This window comes from Papaver somniferum, chromosome 6 (genome assembly GCF_003573695.1).
Source record: "Papaver somniferum cultivar HN1 chromosome 6, ASM357369v1, whole genome shotgun sequence".
NCBI lineage: Eukaryota > Viridiplantae > Streptophyta > Magnoliopsida > Ranunculales > Papaveraceae > Papaver > Papaver somniferum.
In genome coordinates, this window is record NC_039363.1 from 120,954,027 (window position 1) to 120,963,781 (window position 9,755).

Below are 9,755 nucleotides of genomic sequence, written 5' to 3' on the forward strand. Positions count from 1 at the left end.
TGCAAACTAATAAACTTCTAGTCGGCCAGGAATTTATGAGTTCCCGACCATAAAATTTTCTATGATTGAAAATTCATGAACTCCCAACCATAAACTAGAAAAAGTAACAAAAATATATATATATTCAAACTTGTATCCAAATTTCAGACTGATGGTGTAAGAGTAACACGCGCAGCAATGTGATCAATTACTAAAAACATACATCAATATTAATCTATGGACAAATCTAAGCAACAAAAACCCTTTCGGCAACAACAATATTTTCCACATCAAATCTAATCCCTAATTTCGAATGGAGGTCCGATTTTAGTTTCTTATGTTTTAGTTTTAATGGTTTTAAGGTGTTTAATCATGACTTTTTCGAATGGAGGTCCGATTTCGGTTGTGCTGCCTTTGTCCCCTTTGTATCTTGCCTAGCTAGAAGGCTTTGGGGGTCTGGTATTCGAAACTAAATGGCCCGAGTTGATGACAAAGGCCCTAAAGGGCCATCAGTATCAAACACGCATTTAAGGAAGGAACCCTATTATTAAAGGAAGGAACCCTGTTATTATTAGGACTGCAGTACGCGGATGGGAAGTTTTGAGGGCTGATAAAAGCTTTTTGTCCATAGATTATTTATAACGGCGCGACTAATTTTTAATTAGTTTAATTAATTAATAGGAAGATTTAGAAATTTGAGTTAATTTTTATTTATTTAGTTAGTTTACGGCTGCAAACTAATAAACTTCTAGTCGGCCAGGAATTTATGAGTTCCCGACCATAAAATTTTCTATGATTGAAAATTCATGAACTCCCAACCATAAACTAGAAAAAGTAACAAAAATATATATATATTCAAACTTGTATCCAAATTTCAGACTGATGGTGTAAGAGTAACACGCGCAGCAATGTGATCAATTACTAAAAACATACATCAATATTAATCTATGGACAAATCTAAGCAACAAAAACCCTTTCAGCAACAACAATATTTTCCACATCAAATCTAATCCCTAATTTCGAATGGAGGTCCGATTTTAGTTTCTTATGTTTTAGTTTTAATGGTTTTAAGGTGTTTAATCATGACTTTTTCTTCTTCAATCATGACAACTGCTGCAACAACCATCAGATCCAACAGCAACAACATCAGTAGATACAAAAACGCCCGAGAAAACAACAACAATAACAGATGAATTTGAATGGACGCTCATATGTATGGTTCTTGTATTGATGGTGATAGATTTGAGTTTTGGGTGGAGTTGGATGATCTTACTGGTTGGGCTATAGATTCTTGGTGTGTGTCTGAAGATTTCAATGCCACAAGAAGAATGTAGGAAAGAAATAAAGTTGGGGGCTCAAGAATGTGTAAAAGGATGTTCACTGAGTTTATAGCAAATCAGACTCTCATAAATCTTTCATTGGCAGGTGCACATATACATGGACCAATATTCAAACTGAGCCAATTCTGTGCAAATTGGACACAGTCTTGATTTCTCCCCAATACGATAGTAAGTACCCTAACTCAAATAGTAATATCAGGAAAAAACCTTCATTTAAAGTAGAAAGCTTTTGGTTTACTAACAAAACTTAATAAGTAATTTGAGGACTTGGTGGGAAAGTATGACCTACGAATGTACTCCAAGTTTCATTTAGAAAAAAAGCTTCAAAATCTCAAATATTTTAAGATAAAATGGAACAATGAGCGATACGACCAGAGTGCCGATAAGAATCTTGAGCTAGCTGACAACTTGAACTCAAAAGAGAAGCAAGGAAAACTTTCAGAAGATGAGTTTATCAGCAGGGTGAATTGGAAGTTGGAACTAACACAATTGAGAATTGACGATTATAGAAAAATACTTTCAAGAGCTAAAACAAAACATTTAAAGGAGGGTGATTACAGTACAAGATATCTACGTCATATAGTAAATGGTAGAATAACAAATAACAATATACATAAATCGTTAACCAATGGGCAATATAACTTTGGTCAAGAAGACTTGAAACATGACTTTCTCTCATACTATTCACAACTATTCAAAGAACAACACCAATGGAGACCACCACAATTGCATGATGCTACTTTTACAAAAATCTTGATTACGGAAAATAAGTGGATAAAAAGGCAGAATTGTGGAAACAGACGAATATTACAAAGCAGCTTGGGCAGTGATTAAAGTAAATTTGATAGAAGTCATAAATTAATTATATTTAAAAGAAGGCGTAGATTGGAGGTCGTATTGCTCATTTATCAGCCTTATTCCTAAGAATGAAGAGTCTAGCAAACCCCAACACTTTAAACTCATCAGTCCGGTGTGCAGCACATATAAGATCATTTCCAAAGTGACAGATAGATTCAGAATAGTGATTCTTAAATTGATTACTGAACATCAGGGAACATTTTTTATAGGGAAACAAATACATGATGGTATTCTAATTGCAGGAGAACTAATTAAAGAAAGAATAAGATCAAAAGTACCAGGAATGCTACGCAAACTTTTGATATATATGTATAAAAAAAATTTGATAACGTCAATTGGCATTATGTGGACTACATCCTTAAGTTCTCTGGATTTGGTTCAAAGAGGAAGAATTCGATTTGATGGTCTCTATCCTCGGCTCAATCATCCATATTAGTGAATGGGACCTCAACAACAAAATTTTAGCATTTCAAAGGATCGAGACAGTAGGATTAAATACTTCCCTTTTTATTCATACTTGTCGCAGAAGTCCTCACTAGGTTCTTAAAAGGGGAGAAAACCTAAACATGATAGCAGGTTTTCATATCAATAATGATATCAAGATATCACACCTACAATCTTCCAATTATATCTTAACATTTTTTGATGTTTTAGAGGAAGCAGTGGAGAATCTTGTACGAATTCTTCAAGCATGTGAAGTTATCACATGACTTAAAGTCAATCTAGATAATAGCACACTAATAAGCAGTGAAGCAGACTATAAAGCACAAGATTTAGCAACAATAATGCATTGCAGAGTGGAGAAGCTCTCATTGAAATATATAGGCATGCTTTTAAACTCTTTTGCTAAACAAACTAGTGTGTGGGAAGTGATAATTTTGAAACGTTCAAAAAGAAGCTGGCCAAGTGGGAAAAAAAATGTATCTCACCAAAGCTGGTAAACTTGTTCGAATTAACACAGAACTAGCCAGCTTGCCTATTTACTTTATATCGCTTATGCGAATACCTGCTTCAGTGGAGAAGAGGAAAATAAGAATCATGAGAGATTATTTATGGGGTACAACATAAAAGAGAAAGATTAAGAGTGGCATGGGAAAATATATGCAAACCAAAATAACTTGGTGGATTAGCAATAAGGAATCTCAGACACACAAACAAATCCCTTCTCGCAAATTGGAGCCGAAGACATGCAAGTGAGAAAAAAACAATGTGGAGGAGAGTTATACAACTCAAAACAAAGACTGTGAAAGATGACATCTGGTCTAAAAAATTCAAGCTTCCTAAAGGCAAGGGTTACTGGAAGGGCATTAAAAAGAAAATGTGGATTCATGGACAAATACCACTATAAAAATCTCAAATGGAAAGGGAGATAAATTTTTATATGATAAATGGTGCGCCTCCACACCATTATATCTGTCACACTAAAAAGCTTTTAAGTTTGCAGTGAACAAGCATGCAAAACTTGCAGATCTAATAGATCAAGGAGGATGGAAAATGAGCTTAAAAAGGAAACCAAATTAGGAAGAAGTTCAATAACTATCAGATTTGATAACTCGCCTTGGAGAGTTGCCTGTCTTTCTTGAACTTCTTCTCTTATGAGTTTAACTAGTGTGATTGGAATTTTTATTCTTATTTTATGATGGGTTTCAAAGCATCAGATTTTTCTTGCAAGTCCGGAAAAAGAGATCAAATTCATGTCAACCCACCCTCATTTGCTATATGATGAGGAAGATATCTTGGAACATAGCTCCACTACAAGCTACACAACAAAGGAGGGGTATCAATGGCTTCAAAAACAATAAACATTGGCTAGTCTAGATCCTCAATCCTTTCCCTATAGGTGCATATGGGTAAACATGTCCCTCCAAATGTTCGTTTCTTTACTTGGTCAGTTTTGCACTACAATACTGATAGCGGAAGATCTTGTCAAGAGAGGATGTGACATTGAGGAAAAGAATTGTTGTCTCTGTAATCACACGGAGGAGAACATTGATCAGCTGTTGTTATATTGCACATTCGCAAGACAAGTATGGGATTGCTTCATAGCTCGGTACAAGATCAATTGGATACACAAAGTCGGGGTGAATGAGCGATTAAAAGTTTAAGAAGATGGGGAGGAAAATATAGTCCACTCTACGTTATTGTGGCCAATACAGACTGAAAGGAATAGAAGAGTGATGGCAAAGAAGAGACCAAGAGATGCACAAACTATGATTTGCGAGGTGAAAAGGTTAATCTTTCAATGGGGATCACTCCTCGATCGGTTATCTGTAATATATTTTACGAATCTTGTAACTAACTGGAAGGAGGTTATAGAGTATAACTAAGGGCTAAGTTTTGGGCTTAAGACTTTAAGCTCTGGCACAATTTCGACATTTGATAGGTATGAGGTATCCACTATGAAGCCATATCCATGTCTTGGACATTTTAATGCTATGAAGCCCTCGAAAAGTTTTCTTTTCAACCCCAATAATAGTTTGAATGAGTGAGTGCACAAAAACTTTTTATTTGCAGCCCCCAACAATAGTTTATAGTAGGAAATACCAATAGGTCCTAGGAATAATATATTAGAGAGAGTTTGGTACAGTTGACCTAGTCAACTATCTGTTTGGTCCATTTTTAAAATATATATTACTATTTGGTCCTACAAATTATAGTTTGGTCCTAGGATGACGTCATGCATGATGTAATTATCATTTGGTAGGGACATAAATATCCTCTTGGGACCATGTATATAGAAAAAACCTAGAAAATATCTTATTTTTCAGATTCACTTTCTTTTTCTTCTTTCGTTTCAGATCTAGTTTCTCTCCTTTTCTCTCTTTTTTCCATTTTTTTTCTGCTAGTGATGAAGAAGATGAAGATGATGTTGAATGATTCTCTCTTCTCTCCATTTTTTTCTCTGGTAGTGATGAAGAAGATGAACGATGATGATGAATACAATGAAGTTTTGCATTTTTTTTTTATGTTTGCTGCTGTTTTGATGATGAAGACGGTGATATTAAAGATGTTGCTGCTATTTATGATGATAATGAACCTTTATCATATTCACATGCTTGGGTAAGTTTCGGATCTACAAAAGAACCTTGAAATCCTTTGATTTCTTCATCTTTTTCTTTTTCTTCATCATCACTTTGGATCTTCTGTTCTTGATTTTTGGATCTGTTGTTGTCGTTGTTCGTGTTGCTGTTGAAGATGAAGACGAAGATGAACTTTGTTGTTGTTCGTGTTACTGTTGAAGATGAAGATGAACTCTGTTGTTTCTCGTGTTGAAGATGAACTTTGTTGTTGTTGCTGTTGAAGATGAAGATGAACTCTGTTGAAGATGAAGAATGATGAAGACGACAAAGTTCATCAAACAGAATGAAATCGTGTTGAAGATGAACTCATGTTTGATGAAGATGAACTTTGATTTTTATGGATTTTTTTTTGTGTGTTCATGTAAAGAATGAACTCTGTTTTCAGATCTTAAATTACAAGGTGTTCATGTAAAGAATGAATTCGTGTTGAAGATGAGCTCTGTTTTCTTGTGTGTTCATGTAAAGAATGATTATTTTTTTTTGTGTTCACGTAAAGAATGAACTCATTTCTAGGTTTGAAATAGTTAGTTTTTGATAGGTGTTCATTTTTTCGAATGAAATTTGTTTTCTTATAGGTTCTATCAGGTGTTCATTTAAAGAATGAACTCTGTTTCCGTATAGGTTTTAATATGTGTTCATTTGAAGGAATGAACTCCGGAGTTCATCGGACAGAATGAACTGCTACAAAAAATAAGTAGGAAATTTAGTTTGGTTTTATTAGGTGTTCATTTGTAGGAATGAACTCCAGAGTTCATCAGAAAGAATGAACTGCTACAAAAAAAAATAAGTAGGAAATTTAGTTTGGTTTTATTAGGTGTTCATTTGAAGGAATGAACTCCGGAGTTCATCAGACAGAATAAACTGCTACAAAAAATAAGTAGGAATCAACACGGAAGGGTACTTTGGTCCATTTAATATTTTTAAATAATTATGGACCAAATGAAAAGGTGATTTCTGAAAGGACCAAACAGACTTGGGACCACCTAAAAAAGAACCAAACAATATTTTCCCCTAGTTCATAAAGAATGTGCGATTTGGGGATATTGAAACTAATTGGGAGATATAGGAAAAGGACAAAAACGGGATCGAAATATCCAAATAGGGTCACCCTTTATCTAAGTATTTTAAGTAATTCCTAATCTACACCTCACTAATCAGGTTTAGTGATTAATAATAATTAGTAAAATCATAAGATTATTTGATAAATGATTAATGTGTATTATTATTTGTGTTTGGGTGAGTAGAAGGAGGGAAAGAAAATTTGAGAGGGAAATTCTTTTGATGAAAATGGAGGATGATTGTGAAGAGAGAATTGTTGTTGTTGAATCTTTGGCTCAACTACAACAATGAGCATATCTTGAATCTTCATCCAATGCCAACAACTCACAATTGCAAGTTTTTGTGGAACCAACACCTTTGAATCATGATTTTTATGATCATGAAGTGTTTCGTGAAGAACCAACCCAAGAGAGTAAACTAGTTCAACATATGAGCACTCCCAATACTCAGGTAAAGCTGCGAATAGGTTGAAAATTTGATTTTTTTTCTTTGAATCCACCATTTCTGTTGCTGAAAAAGCTCGGTATCGGCATGGTCGCGGTATGAATACAATGTCGGAACCTCCAATACCGGCATAGAACTCATACTACTTCCATGTCGGAAGCTCGATATCCCCCATTTTGAAACCGAAAAATGGGTCATTCGTCCAACTATTTAAAAAACATGGTTCTAGTGGACGAGTAAAAATTAGTATGGGTGAAATGGACACCAAAAAAATAGCAAAGGACGAAACTGGATTCATCCTGGCTTAAACTTAAAAAATAGCGAGGATGAAACTGGATGCATCTGATGAAAATTAAAAATAAGAAAAAGTATTTGAAAATGGGTAGGATGAAACTGTTTACATCTTGGTTATTTTTACATTTTTGTCCATTTAAACAGTATCAAAATCTAGATGTCTTTTTCACCCATGAATTGTTGATTTTGGTCTTTTTAACCAATTTTGTGTTTTGAAACTAAAACCGGCATAGTACGCAACCAAAAAACAATGCCGGTACAAAAGTTACTTTTTACCTACCACAGAATGTTCCACGGAATATGCTACCGGCATGAATAAATTCTAAGGTTACCATGGCGGTACTGCATGAAAAACATACAGGAAGCAGTGTCTTCCAAAGCCAAATTACGACATGGTATTATATTATTAACTACCAAGCCGGAACTTGGTACCAGCGTGGAACCTTAGATAAAAGGAATGTCGGCACTTCCAACGGCATTGTACAGTTATAACGTTATCATGCCGGTACATACAAAAAAACATACAGGAAGGAGTGTTTTCCAAAGCTAAAAACCGGCATAGTATATTAATTAAGGGTTACGCCGGAACAGTGTACCGGCGTGGTCACTTAGATTACGAGCATGTCGGCACCTGTATTTCCGGACTTGATTTCAAATAAAATGGTAATGCCGGAAGCGTCTTAAAATTTGGTCTTCAATTTCGGTACAGTTCGACTCTGTCGGGACTGTGATCTAGCATGCCGGAACTGCTTACCGGCATAGTTTTTAGTTTTCTTTTTTGGACCTAATTTATTTTCTTTTCGTTTGATCCTTAGGTTGTGACATATATTGATCCAACAAATGCAAAACCGCTTGGTCGAGATACGTCGGAATACTATAAAATGCCTCTGGTATGTTACCAAATAATTCTTTTCACTTAGTATCTTGAACTTTACTAATGGATTGCTTGTAATGAACCTTCTAATCTCCCATTGTTGTCCTTATGTAGGGAATAAAAGATCCAAAGAAACAAATCGCTTGGGCTAAAGAGACGTCTCTTAAGAATATGTGTGTGTTGGTGAGGAATACCCAAGGTTCAAATACCCGTTTTGAGATGGTTTGCGAGAAAAGTGGGCAATACAAGGCGAAGAATAGCCACAAGAGAAAGGATTATATATATTCAAAGAAGACTAATAGGGTATATAAGACTCGTACGAGGAAGGATAATTTCCCCTTTAAGCTTGTATTCCATCTAAATGACAAGAACAATGAATGGGATTATGCGGTTTGGTTCGGCCGTCATAACCACCGGGATCCGAAAGATTTTGTTGGTCACTCCCTAGTTGAGAAGCTAAAACCTCATGAATTGGAGGATGTAAAGAGAATGACCAAAGCACTTATCAAACCGAGACAAATCCTCAGAGGCTTCAAGGAAAAGGATAAGACCAACGTGTCTTCTCTAAGTACAATTTATAGTGCACAAGCAACTACTAGAAGGGTGGAATGGGAAGGGAGGACCGTTATGCAAGAATTTTAGAAGATAGTTTGGGATCACAACTACACGCGTATCATTAAAAGAGGGTCGGACAACAATCCCCTTCAAATATTCATTTCGCATCCTTTGCTTTCATAATTGGATAATACATGTTGTGGTGTTCTTTTGATGGATTGCACCTACAAGACAAACAAATACAATATGTCGTTGTTCAACATCGGACAAGGTATCATTCACATTGGCTTGGTGTTTAATGGAAACGAGAGGGACTATAATTATCATTTGGCATTACGACAATTGAAATTATTCTTCCGGGAAAATCAACTTCCGAGGGTCATCATAACAGATCAAAATGACGCATTAATGAATGCAATATCCGACTTCTTCCCAGACGCACAAAATTTCCTATGTACATATCATATACGTCAAAAATATTATAAAAACTTGCCATGACTTGTTTGAACCCACTAAGGCGGATATTAATAAGAGAATGATTGTTCAACTAGAGGAAGATGTTCGCAAGAAAAAACTATCACCTGAAGAAGAAAAAGATGAGAGAGGCAAGATAAAAGAGCGAGTGGACAAAGAACATGTGGAAAATCATAAAAAGTGGTTAGAATTTCTAAGAGATTGGGAGAAAGTTTATTGGTCTCTTACCGAGGATATGTACAAAAAGAGATTGGACAAGTTTATTGCCGATTGGAACGAGGTTTATCCGACTGCCGTCTGATATTGTCGGACTCAATGGTTGGATAAGTTCAAGGAAAAATTTGTGTGTGCATGGACAAACCGGTATAGACACTATAAGAATGAAGCAACTAGTTTAGTGGAGTCCGCTCATGGGAGATTTAAAGATCTCATCCAGTCCGGCCAAAGAAACGTGGTTACGGTCACCGAGGAAATGGAGCAATACTTTAAGAGTGGTATCGATAGGATCAAGAAGGCATTTGAGAAAATCTCAATGGAAAGTATGACTTCATATTTACAATACGGTAAGTTTCTCCAAGGAATAGAGTTCAACGTCTCCCATTGGGAAATAAAACATATGATGAGAGAAATGCAAATGGAGATAAACTACGACAAATCGGGTGATGTGTGTACTTGTCCTGACATGTCTTCATTGGGGCTTCCGTGTCGTCATATGCTTGTGAAGTATGAAGAATTGATACCTATTGAGGTTATTGATCTGTTTTGGAAGCAACTATCTTTCAACCCTCCCCCCCCCCC